We start from the raw sequence: 12,700 nt of genomic DNA on the forward strand, positions 1-12,700 counted from the left end.
TTTTTTTTTAATTTTTTTTCAACGTTTTTTATTTATTTTTGGGACAGAGAGAGACAGAGCATGAACGGGGGAGGAGCAGAGAGAGAGGGAGACACAGAATCGGAAACAGGCTCCAGGCTCCGAGCCATCAGCCCAGAGCCTGACGCGGGGCTCGAACTCACGGACCGCGAGATCGTGACCTGGCTGAAGTCGGACGCTTAACCGACTGGGCCACCCAGGCGCCCCATAAAGTAAATTACTTTTTAGACTCCCCCAAAAGTGTTTCAGAAAAAAAAAAGAAACATTCTGTAAATATTCTTATTTGGCACAAAAATCACTCCACTGAATATCTAGATAATAGACATATTTTTAATATCCTCTTCTCTCTCCTTCCTCCCTCCTTCTCCCTTTTCCCACCTTTGTCCCCCCCCACTCTTCCTCTTCCTCCCTCCTCCCCTTTTCCCTCCTTCTCTGGCTCTCCCTTTCACTTTCCTCCAATTCTGTCTCTCCTTCAAACACACATGCAAGCACACACACATCTAGATCATCTAAATCAAAGGCAAAAACACAATGATAAAACATCTAGTTCAGAAGTATATTTTGCTTGGTCTTAAATAATAAGCACTCATATAAGGAGAAAAATATTTAAAACATCAGGGGGATTGCTTGAGGGGTATGAAACATCCTTCCCAGGAGAAATAATCTCATAGTTTAAGCTAAATTTATGGCAGGAATTTGATGGGTTGGCTCCGTTGTCTGGTGCCTTTGGGGCAAGATGCAATGTGCTGGACTTGGCAGATGAGTCAGAAGGCAAGATTTCATACAGAATTTGCTTCTGAGAATGAAAAAAAAAATCTCTTGAATTAGTGCTTTGGAAAGGCTCCTTGAGCTATAACCTTGGTAGATGTTGGATTCAGGATCATTAACCACCCAAGATAAACACAGTCCATGGGAGTCAGTGTTCTCTCCATATGTGGGTTTCAAATGGACTAGTTGTTTACAATAGCTTCAGTACAATGAGAACAAAGTTAAATAGTGATGAGTCAACTATGCAAGCCTCTCCCTCCAAAACTGCAAGGACAAAAAAAAAAATAACACCAATTTCCAAATTTGAGAATTACTCAAAAATATACAATTTATTCAATTCAAACAAATTGCCTGTGAATTATTTAGAATGATTAGCACAGTGCTCGCTTCAACAGCACAAATTTGTGGATGATTAGCAGAAAGATGACAGGATTAGATTTCCAAATCTACTCCTTAGTAGTTGAGTGGCTTTGCTTAATAAATTACTTAACCTCAATGTGTTTCAGGTCGTCATTGTTGTTGTTGTTTTACTTTTAAAATGACGGGGAAAATACACTTGCCTAGCCTACACTGCAGTGTTGTGATGAGGATTGCAATGACCTGAAAGAATACTTGGGAGATCACTCGGTGTCCTCCCAAGCAATGAAATTCTATACCAGCTTTATTAAATATTCCTATCTGTAAAGAATTTATAAAAATGCCTGACACGTGAGGTAATAATATTAATTATTACCAAGTATTAAAGATATGAAATAGGTAGTAACAAATGAAGGTGCAGAGTTTTAGTCTCTTTCTGTCAAATTTAGAATAATCAGTATCCATTCACAGCGAGCAATCCAAGGAGTTACGGCAGACGAATACACTTATAAAACTACTCTCCTGATCAAGATAAATAACAATACCATCACCCTTAAAAGTTCCCTCATGCCCCTTAGTGGTATCAAAATACATTATTTTGAACTTTTTAGAATTTCACATAAATGGAATCATGAAGTATGTACTCTGTTATGTCTAGCCCCTTCCCTCAGCATAACATTTCTGACTTCCTTCCACACAGTGTTGTTGTATGTTTCCTTGGTTCCTTTTTGGAGCTGGGTACTATTCCATTGTGCTGCATATTATAACATCCATTTCCCTGCTAATCAACAATTGATTTGTTGGCTTTTAACTATTATAAATAAAGTTGCTGTGAGCATTTTCATATGTCTTTGTGAAGATGTAAGTTTTCATTCCTCTTGGATAAATCCCAAGGAGTGAAATTACTGAGTCATATGTAAATGTACCTTTGCCTTTATGAGATACTGCCCACCTGTTTTTGTAAAATGGTTGTGTCATTATATTTCCCCACCAGCAATGTAGTTTTCCCCATAACTGACAACACTTAATACCACCATTTTTCATGGTAGCCATTTGTATGTGTATAGTTGCATCTCATTGAGGTTTTAGTTTACTTTGCCAACTAATGATGTGTATTGGTATTTCATATATCTTAAGAATTGTTCTTGAAACTATTATTACACTGTATGTTAACTAATTGGAATTAAAGTAAAAACTTAAAAAAAGAATTACTCTTCGATTTTTAATAAATTTTAAGATTGTATTACTCATTCAGTTGTAAATGTTCTTTATACATTCTACATACAATTGCTTTGTCATATGTGTGTGTGTGTATATATATATACATACATATATATACATACATATATACACATATATATATACACACACATATATATACACACACACATATATATACACACACATATGTATATACATATATATATATACATGTATATATATATATATATATATATATGTCAGAGAGACCATATACACACACACACACACATATACATATCCTCTCTTAATTTATGGTTTGTATTTTTACTTCATTTAAGCATAAATTATTATTTCATTTAAGCATTTAAGTCATCTGACCTTAGAAGGATAATTTTTTATTTCGATAGACTTCAGTTTATTATTATTATTTTTCTTTTTTTGTTTCATGCTTCTGATATCCCATCTAAGAAAATTTGGGTTATCTATCACTTTAAAAATGCTCTCACATATTTTCCTTGAAATTATATAATTTTAACTTTTACCTTTGGTTCTATGGTTTATTTCAAGGTAATTTTGGGGTATGATGTGAGTGAATAGAAGGTTTATTTTTTATGGCACAGATGTCCTGTTGTTGAAGCCTCACTTCTTTTCTCTTCTTTTCTTTTCTTTTCTTTTCTTTTCTTTTCTTTTCTTTTCTTTTCTTTTCTTCACTTTTTTCTTTCTTGGAAAAATACATATCTAGGGGTTCCTGTGTAGCTCAGTTGGTTAAGTGTCTGACTCTTGATTTCTGCTCAGGTCGTAATCTCATAGTGAGTTCAAGCCCCATATTGGGATCTGTGCTGACAGCGTGGGGCCTGCTTGGGATTCTCTGTCTCCCTCTCTCTCTCTGCCTCACTCTTTCCCTCTATCTCTCTAAAAAATAAACATTAAAAAAAAGAAAAATACATTTATTTTTAAATTATATTTCATTTTCTTTGTTTTTTTTTTCAAATTTTTATTTTAATCCAGTTAGTTCAAATACAGTGTTACCTTAGTTTCAGGTGTACAATATAGTGATTCAACACTTCCATACATCATTCGGTGCTCATCACAGCAAGTGCACTTTTTAATCCCCATCATCTATTTCACCTATCGCCCTCCCCACCTCCTCTCTGGTAACCATCAGTTTGTTCTCTAGTTAAGAGGCTGTTTCTTGATTTCTCTCTCTCTCTCTCTTTCTCTCTCTCTCTCTCTCTCGCTTTTTTTCTCTTTTGCTCATTTGTTTCTTAAATGCTATATATGACTGAAATCATATGGTATTTTTCTTTCTCTGACTGACTTATTTCACTTAGCATTATACTCTCTAGCGCCATCCATGTCATTGCAAATGCAAGATTTCATTTTTTATGGGTGGATAATATTCCATTGTGTATATAAACCACCTCTTCTTTATCCACTTATTAGTCAGTGGACACTTGGGCTGCTTCCATAATTTGGCTATTGTAAATAATGCTGCTATAAACATAAGGGTGTGTGTATCCCTTTGAATTAGTGTTCTTGTATTCTTTGAGTGAATACTCGGTAGTGCAGTTGCTGGATCATAAAGTAGTTCTATTTTTACCTTTTTGAGGATCCTCCATACTGTTTTCCAGAGTGGTTGCACCAGTTTGCCTTTCCACCAACAGTGCCAGAGGGTTTCTTTTTCTTCACATCCTCGCCAACACCTGTTTTTTTCTTGTGTTCCTGATTTTAACCATTCTAATAGGTGTGAGGTGACAGCTCATCAAGGTTTCGATTTGCATTTCCTGTGATGAATGATGTTGAGCATCTTTTCATGTGTCTGTTGCATCTGTATGTGTTCTTTGGGAGCAATGTCTGTTCATATCTTCTGCCCATTTTTAATTGTATTATTTGTTTTGGGGGTGTTGAGTTTGATATGTATTTTATATATTTTAGATATTAACCCTTTGTAAGATATGCCATTTGCAAATATCTTCTCCCATTCTACCTTTTAGTTTTGTTGATTATTTCTTTCACTATGCAGAAGCTTTTTATTTTGATGTAATCCCAACAGTTTATTTTTGCTTTTGTTTCCCTTGCCCTAGGAGACATATTTAGAAATGTTGCGATGATTGATGTTAAAGAAGTTACTGCCTCTGTTTTAGGATTTTTATGGATTCAGGTCTTACATTTGGGTCTTAATCCTTTTTAAGTTTATTTTTGTGTATGGTGTAAGAAAATGGTCCAGTTTCTTTCTTTTGTATGTAGCTGTCCAGTTTTCCCAACATCATTTGTCAGAGAGTCCATCTTTTTCCCATTGGATATTCTTTCCTGCTCTGTCAAAGATTAGTTAACTATATAATTTTGAGTTTATTTCTGGGTTTTCTATTCTGTTTTATTGATCTTTGTGACTGTTTTTGTTTCAGTACCATACTGTTTGATTACTACAGCTTTATAATATAACTTGAAGTCCGGAATTGTGATGCCTCCAGCTTTGCCCTTTTTTGTTCAAGATTACTTTGGCTATTCGGCGTCTTTTGTGGCTCTGTAGAAATTTTGGGATTATCTGTTCTAGTTCTGTGAAAAATGCTGTTGGTATTTTGATAATGATTGTATCAAATCCGTAGATTGCTTTGGATAGCATAGGCATTTCAACAATTGTTCTTCTAATGCATGAGCATGGAATGTCTTTCCATTTCTTTGTGTTGCCTTCAATTTCTTTCATCAGTGTTTTATAGTTTTCAAAGTATAGGTCTTTCATCCTCTTTGGTTAGGTTTATTCTTAGTATCTTATCATTTTAGGTTCAATTGTAAACGGTACTGTTTTCTTTATTTCTATTTCTACTGCTTTATCATTGATGTATAGAATTGCAAGAGATTTCTGTAAAAGGATTTTGTATCCTGTGACTTTACTGAATTTTTTGATCAGTTCTAGCAGTTTTTTGGTGGAGTCTTTCGAGTTTGCTACAGAATATCATGTCATCTGTAAGTAGTGAAAGTTTGACTTCTTCCTTGCTGACTTGGATGCCTTTTATTTCTTTCTGTTGTCTGATTGCTGTGGCTAGGATCCACATATACTATGTTGAAAAATGGTGAGAGTGGATATCCTTGTTTTCTTCCTAACCTTAGAAAAAGCTCTGTTTTTCCCCATCAAGGATGATGTTAGCTCTGAGTTTTTCATATATGGACTTTATCCTGTTGAGATATGTTCCTTCTAAACTTACTTTCCTGAAGGTTTTTATCATGAATGGATGTTGTACTTTGTCAAATGCTTTTCTGCATCTATTGAAATGATCATATGGTTCTTAACCTTTCTCTAATTGATGTGATGTATCACTTTGATTAGTGAATATTGAATCACCTTTGCAACCTAGGAGTAAATCCCACTTGATTATAGTGAATGTGTGTGTGTGTGTGTGTGTGTGTGTGTTAATGTGTTGTTGGATTAGGTTTGATAGTATTTTATTGATGATTTTTGCATCTGTATTCATCAGAGATATTGGCTTGTAGTTCTCTTTTTTAGTGGTGTCTTTATCTGGTTTTGGTATAAGCTAGCTCATAAAATGAATTTAGAAGTTTTCTTTCCTTTTCTATTTTTTGGAATAGTTTCAGAACGGGTATTAACTCTTCTTTAAATGTTTGTTAGAAATCACTTGTGAAGCCATCTGTCCTAGACTTTTGCTTGTTGGGAGTTTTTTGATTACTGATTTAATGTATTTGCTGGTTATTGGTCTGTTCAAATTTTCTATTTCTTCATGTTTCAGTTTTGGTAGTTTATATGTTTCTAGGAATTTATCCATTTCTTGTAGGTTGTCCAATTTTTTGGCATATATTTTTTCATAATATTATCTTCTAATTGTTTCTATTTCTGTGGTGCTGTTATTTCTTCTTTCTTATTTGTGATTTTGAGTCCTCTCTTTTTTTCTTGATAAGTTTGGATAGAGGCTTATAAATTTTATTATTTTCACAAAATCAGCTCCTTGTTTCACTGATCTGTTATATTATTTGTTTAGTTTCTATATCATTTATTCCTATTTATTTCTGCATAAGATATTTTCTTTATCACTATATTTTTCAAATTTAATTACAATATGTCTTGGTGTGGATTTGCCATTGCTGGTTTTGATGGGAGTTCTCAGCCTCCTGGATCTGAATATCTGTTTTCGTCACTAGATTAGGGAAGTTTTCGGCTATTATTTCTTCAAATAAATTTTCTGTTCCCTTTTCTCTTCTTTTTTCAGGACTACTATAATATGAATGTTATTATGTTTGATAGAGTCACTGAGTTTCTCAAGTCTATTCTCATTTTGCATAATTCATTTTTTCTCTCTTTTGTTCAGCTTGATTACTTTCCATTACTCTGCCTTCTAGGTTATTAATTTGTTCCACTGCTTCTTCCAGCCTGCTGTACATTCCATTAAATTTGTTTCTCATTTTGTTTATTGAGCCCTTTATCTTTGCTGTTATTCTTCATCTCTGTGTTAAGGGTCTCACTCAGGTCTTCCACTCTTTTCTCAAGTCCACTGAGTATCCTTATGATCATTACTTTAAATTTCCTATCAGGAATGTTACTTATATCTGTTTTGCTTAGATCTCTGGCTATAACTTTATCCTGTTCTTTCATTTGGGGATACATTTCTCTGTCTTCTCATTTTGACTAAGTCTCGGTGCCTATTTCTGTGTTTTAGGAAAGTCTCTTGTTCTTGAGGGTGATGGCCTTATGAAGAAGAGGTCCTGTAGTGTCCTGCCATGTAGTGTCCCCTGTTCCCAGGGTCTTAAACATCTGGGAGTGTCTTCGATGTGTGTCACATATGCTCTGCAGTTTTGTTCTGGCTGCTTTATCCTTCAGGCCAGTCATCTGCAGAGGCTTTCTTTGCGTGTGGTGGGCAGTGTTTGGTCCCTGGCCTGAATGCAGCATGTTTTAACTAGGCATGCTCTGGTCTGTTTGTGGAATGAGATCTGTTGCCACCACTGCTGGAACCAAGGCTCTGCAAAACTCCTGCGTCAGAAGACATGGTGTGAGCAGGGGTTTGGGCTGCTTTTTTCAAGGAGGTCACTGCACTGGAACTAAGACAAGGGTGACTGGGAGAGACAATTCCACCAGAGTGCAAGGACGGAAGGAGCAGGGCTTGGTGTGGGTAGTCAGTGTTGAGTGTGCTCACTGGTTCCTGTAGATGGAGCTGTGCTTATGCTTAGGGGTGGGGTAGGGAACCGGTGCTAGCCAGTTCCTTTGTTCCTGAAGGGGTCTCTGTGAATGCCGCCTCCTGGGATGTGCTGATATCAGCAAATGACCTCTTCACTGCATGCACCAGGCACCATTTAGATCACTGTGTCCACGTTATATATCTGCGGGTTGTTTGACTGCCTTCTTTCCCAGAGCAGCACAGTACCCTACAGGCTCTATACCAGCCAAGCCCATTAATCTTTAAAACTCCAGGTTTTAAAGATTTCTCACCTTTTCTCTGAGATTATGGCTCCCTCCCCACTGAAGTAGGCACCATCTGTTTCTCTCCCAAGCTGTACCTCTGCACTTCCTACTTTCTTCAATGTGGCCTCTTTTCTACTGTTAGTTGTGGCATTTGTTCTGCCAGTCTTCAGGTCAATTTCTGGGGTATTTAGGATGATTTGATAGTTACCTAGTTGTATTTGTGGGATGAGGAGAGTCCAGGGTCCTTCTACTCTGCCGCCATCTTCCAACCTTCTTTGGAAGCCTCATTTCTTGAAAGGATTCTTTTCATATTTGAATTACCTTGAACCATTCCTCAGAACTCAATTGGCCGTATGTGTGTGTTTACTTCTGGACTTTCAGTTCTGTTCTATTGAGCTATATGTCTGTCTCTTTGTCAAATTTATACTATCTTGATTATTATAACTTTACAGTAAGATTTGAAATAAGGTAATGCAATTTTTCCATCTTTGTTTTACTTTTTCATGATTGCCTTGGTCACTCTAGGTCATTTGCATTTCCATGTGAGTTTTATAATCAGATTCTCAAAATTTGCAAAATATTTGTTATATTGGAGTTTTGTTACATCTGTAGATTCAACCTGGGATAAATTGGTATCTTAAACAATATTGAGATTTTTTTATTCATGATCATGGTTTATACCACCATTTATGTCAGATGCTCTTTCATTTCTTTCAGTATAATTTTGTAGTTTTGTACTTATCTGGTTAAAATATCCTTAAGCATTTCATATTTTTTGGTTACTATTTTTAAATTTTTAAATTTTTTAATGTTTTATTTCTTTTTGAAAGACAGAGAGATAGAGTGAGAGCTGGGGAGGGGCAGAGACAGAGGTGACACAGAATCAAAAGCAGGCGCCAGGCTCTGAGCCATCAGCACAGAGCCCAACATGAGGCTTAAACTCACTTTTTTCTTTTTAAATTTTTAATTTTTGGTTGCTATTTTTAATTGAATTGGATTTTTTCTTTTGTTTAGAACGTTTGTTGCTTTCATATAAAAATTTCTGTATATTGATTTTTTACCCTATAGTTTTGCTGAATACATTCTTTATTTTTAGTACTTTTTCATAGAAGGTGTAGGATTTTATATATAATGCAATCATGTATTTATGAAAAAAGATTGTTTTGCTTTTTCTTTCCAATCTGGAGAATTTGTTAAGTTTTTTTGCTTGTCTTACTGCACTGGCTAGGGCTGCCAGTATATGATCAACATTGGTGGCACATGTGGACACTTAGCCTAGTCCCAAGTCTTAAGGTAAAAGCATTCAGTCTTCTATCATTGTGTATGATGTTAGCTGTAATTTTCCTTATTAATCATGTTAGGGAAATTCTTTTCTGTCTAGTTTGTTCTGGGTTTTTATCATGAGTAATGACTTCTTTAAAACAATTTTTTACATTTATTTACATTATCATGTGTTTTTCCCCTTCTCTCTTTGGTTATTAGAGTAAATGACATTGATTAATTTTTCTGAAAGTGTTAAATCAACCTAGCATATCTGAGGTAAATCTGGCATTTTCACTGTATATTGTCCTTTTTATATGATTATATTTATTTGTGAATACTTTTTTAATGTTTATTTATCATTTTTGAGAGAGAGAGAGAGAGAGCACAAGCCAAAGGAGGGCCAAGAAAGAGAGGGAGAGAGAGAATCTGAAGCAGGCTCTGCACTGTCAGTGCAGAGCCCGACAGAGAGCTCAAACTCACAAACCATGAGATCATGATCTGAGCCGTTATCAAGAGTTGGACACTTACCCAATTGAGTCACCTGGGTTCTCCTATTTATGAACAGTTTTTAAAGAATCTTTATGTGTATACTCAAGAAGTATATTGACCTGTAGTTTTTGTTTTTTGTCTTTTTTTGTAATATTACATTGATATTTATGGGTGTTTTTTTTTTTTTTATCATCAGCAGAGCAGGAAAGAAGGAGTATTCATAGAAATAGAGAGGATCCAGGATCATGCAATATATTATCATAAAATTTTCACAATACAGGAAACTTTTATGTCTTTCTCGCTAGATTTAACCAACTATAAGAATAAAATTATTTTACTCATCTCATAGTTCAGTTGAAACTTTTGGTACTAATTTGGTAGGTTTGATTTTTGTTTGGTAAATATAAACTTTTACCTCCTCTATGTAAAGGATGTCTTCCTGCCTATTGGTATTGAACTTGGTCATGTTTGAAAAAATAATGGTTGTAAAGTTCCCTAATTTAATAAAAAGATATAAATATTTACATTCAAGAATTTTAACAAATTGTAAGTATGGTTATAGCAATCAAAATACATTACTTAAAATTATTGAAAGTCAAAGATAAAGAGGAAATTTTCACAATAACCACAGAAAATTATAAATTACACTCAGAGGAACAGTATTTGAAATGACTTTGACTTTTCATCAGAGAATGGAGGCCAGAAAATACTAGGAAAAGCTTTAAAATACTAAAACAAAAGAACTGTTTACTCATAATTCTACATCCAGCAAAAATAAGAATGAAGGTATAACAATACTTTCTGATAAAAGAAAACTAAATTAGTCAGCAGCAGAACTACAAGAAAGAAATGCAGAAGAAAATACTTTAGACTGAAGGATAATTACAAGGGATGAAAACTTGAATATTATACCGAGAGTGATGAACACTGGAAATGATTATTTGAACGGATTATATAGAACAACAACAACAACAACAACAACAACAAAACAATGAATAACCAATTAAAAGAGGCCAGTTGATTATTTAACCTTGGCTATAATGATGGATAATACACTCTGAAATGGGAAAGTATGAAGATAGAAGAAAAAAAAAACATGTAAAAGTAAAAACTGAATGACACATCTTATTCTAAAGTAAAAATGTAGCTATGAAGACAGATATGGTCAACAATCATTATTTGTGGCAATTATGCTCTGGAAGTTAACCTCAAAACACTGACTTGGGAAATACTCCTAGGAGAAATGCAGTGTTAGGTTCATGCAAGCCTCTGATCACATTTTCATCAACCAATATGTAACCTGGTTTTATGATAGTTTTACTTTAAAGACACCTCATTTAATATATATTTCTCATCAACAATTTACTACATGGTTTTTGAATGATTTAAAGCCAGGGATGACAGAGAGCATTGCATTAAATAAATTTATTTGCCAATGTCCTTGTAAAATAAGCCAGTCTTCAGTTCCATCAGAATCGAAAACTTATCTTCCACATAACCCTTTTATTTATTTTTTATTTGTTTTTAACGTTTATTTATTTTTGAGACAGAGAGAGACAGAGCATGAACGGGGGAGGGTCAGAGAGAGGGAGACACAGAATCTGAAACAGGCTCCAGGCTCTGAGCTGTCAGCACAGAGCCCGACGCAGGGCTCGAACTCACAGACCGCGAGATCATGACCTGAGCTGAAGTCGGCCACTTAACCGACTGAGCCACCCAGGCGCCTCAGCCACATAACCCTTTTATACTTAGCAAGTAAGTTAAAACTTTTTCCTAGAGGCTTCTGATCTGCAGAATTCTCCTATGATACAAGTGAGTCAGACAACAGTAGCCAAGAAGGGTTTAACATTTTGTTGAGCATGGGTCAGCATTTGTGCCTCACCACAATGCTCTTATTACTGCACTTAAAAAATAACCCTGTTTTCATTTCATGAATCCACACGTTGAGCTACTTTTCTATCTTATCCATAGCTTTATCACACCCTATATAAATGTTACTTTAACACTTTTCTGAGTGGCCTCATGTACAGGTTGGCAAATTTCCTCTTTCCTTTTCTGGTTGTAGCAAACTGTTGATTCATTAACACTGAACTTGCAGTCAACAGCACTGTAACTCATGCCTGAGTGGAGCTTATCTAACACATGTACTTTCTCCATAAAGCACATCGTAGCTTTTTTGTACTCAGGAACACTACTACGAAGTGCCTCAACACTATGCTTGGGCACCGTTTTAAACAGCTCAATCACAAACAAAAAGCATAAAAATGACAAAAACATGGCAATAAGAGACCATGAAAAGAACACTTGCTTACGGTGTGAGAGCAGAAATAAGAAGGCAGAACATTGCCTGCTAGATCTCAGTAGAAAATGCCAGTGACTCAAAATTTTTGCCACTCAGCACATGTCCAGAAATGACTGTGAAAGCACTATTGTGTATTGATATGGGGGTTACAAATAAATTTTAGCAATTAGGCGATTCACAATTATGGAATCCCAGAATAATGAGGAAGATTGACTGTTCTTTTATTTGCTTCTCAGAAACTTCTCTCCCTGTTGACAAATTTATATCATAAAATAATTTTTAATCCAAACCAGTGAGGAAAAACAAGGTGAATTATTTAGATGAATTCATGGTTATAGTATAGCTATTAGATTCTGGGACATTCTTTATAATCACAGAGTTTGAAATGAAAAAAAGGAAAATATTCATAGTTAATTCTTATTGAGTATATACCATTTGTGAAACATTGTTCTAATTGCTTGACCCTTAAATTGCACAAGGACTCCAGGAAATAGTTACTATCATTACACTTATTTTATAGACCAGAAAACTGAAGCACAGGAAGTTTTAGTAGTTATATTTTTAAAAAAATTGTGTCGAGTTATTTTTTTCCAGGTCAGGATAGAGTTAGTTCCTAAGATGCGTTGTTCCACTTCTTCATTTTAAAATTAACTGTTGCCTTTTTGAATATATGATTATTATCCCCAAATAAGAAAAAAGAAAAACCATATACACGCATACATATGTAGTATTCACTCGTGCAATTAAACAGGGCTTTTAAAATTCCTGTGTGTTTATTCTGTGGTGCTCTACTGTGATATCTTATCTTTTCCAGAAGTTTTAACTAAATCTGCTTTTGTAAAGACTGTCTGGGGGCAATCAAGGAAGCCAGGATCTGCTGCAGTTCTGATTTG

This window comes from Acinonyx jubatus, chromosome B1 (assembly GCF_027475565.1).
Source record: "Acinonyx jubatus isolate Ajub_Pintada_27869175 chromosome B1, VMU_Ajub_asm_v1.0, whole genome shotgun sequence".
NCBI classification, from domain to species: domain Eukaryota; kingdom Metazoa; phylum Chordata; class Mammalia; order Carnivora; family Felidae; genus Acinonyx; species Acinonyx jubatus.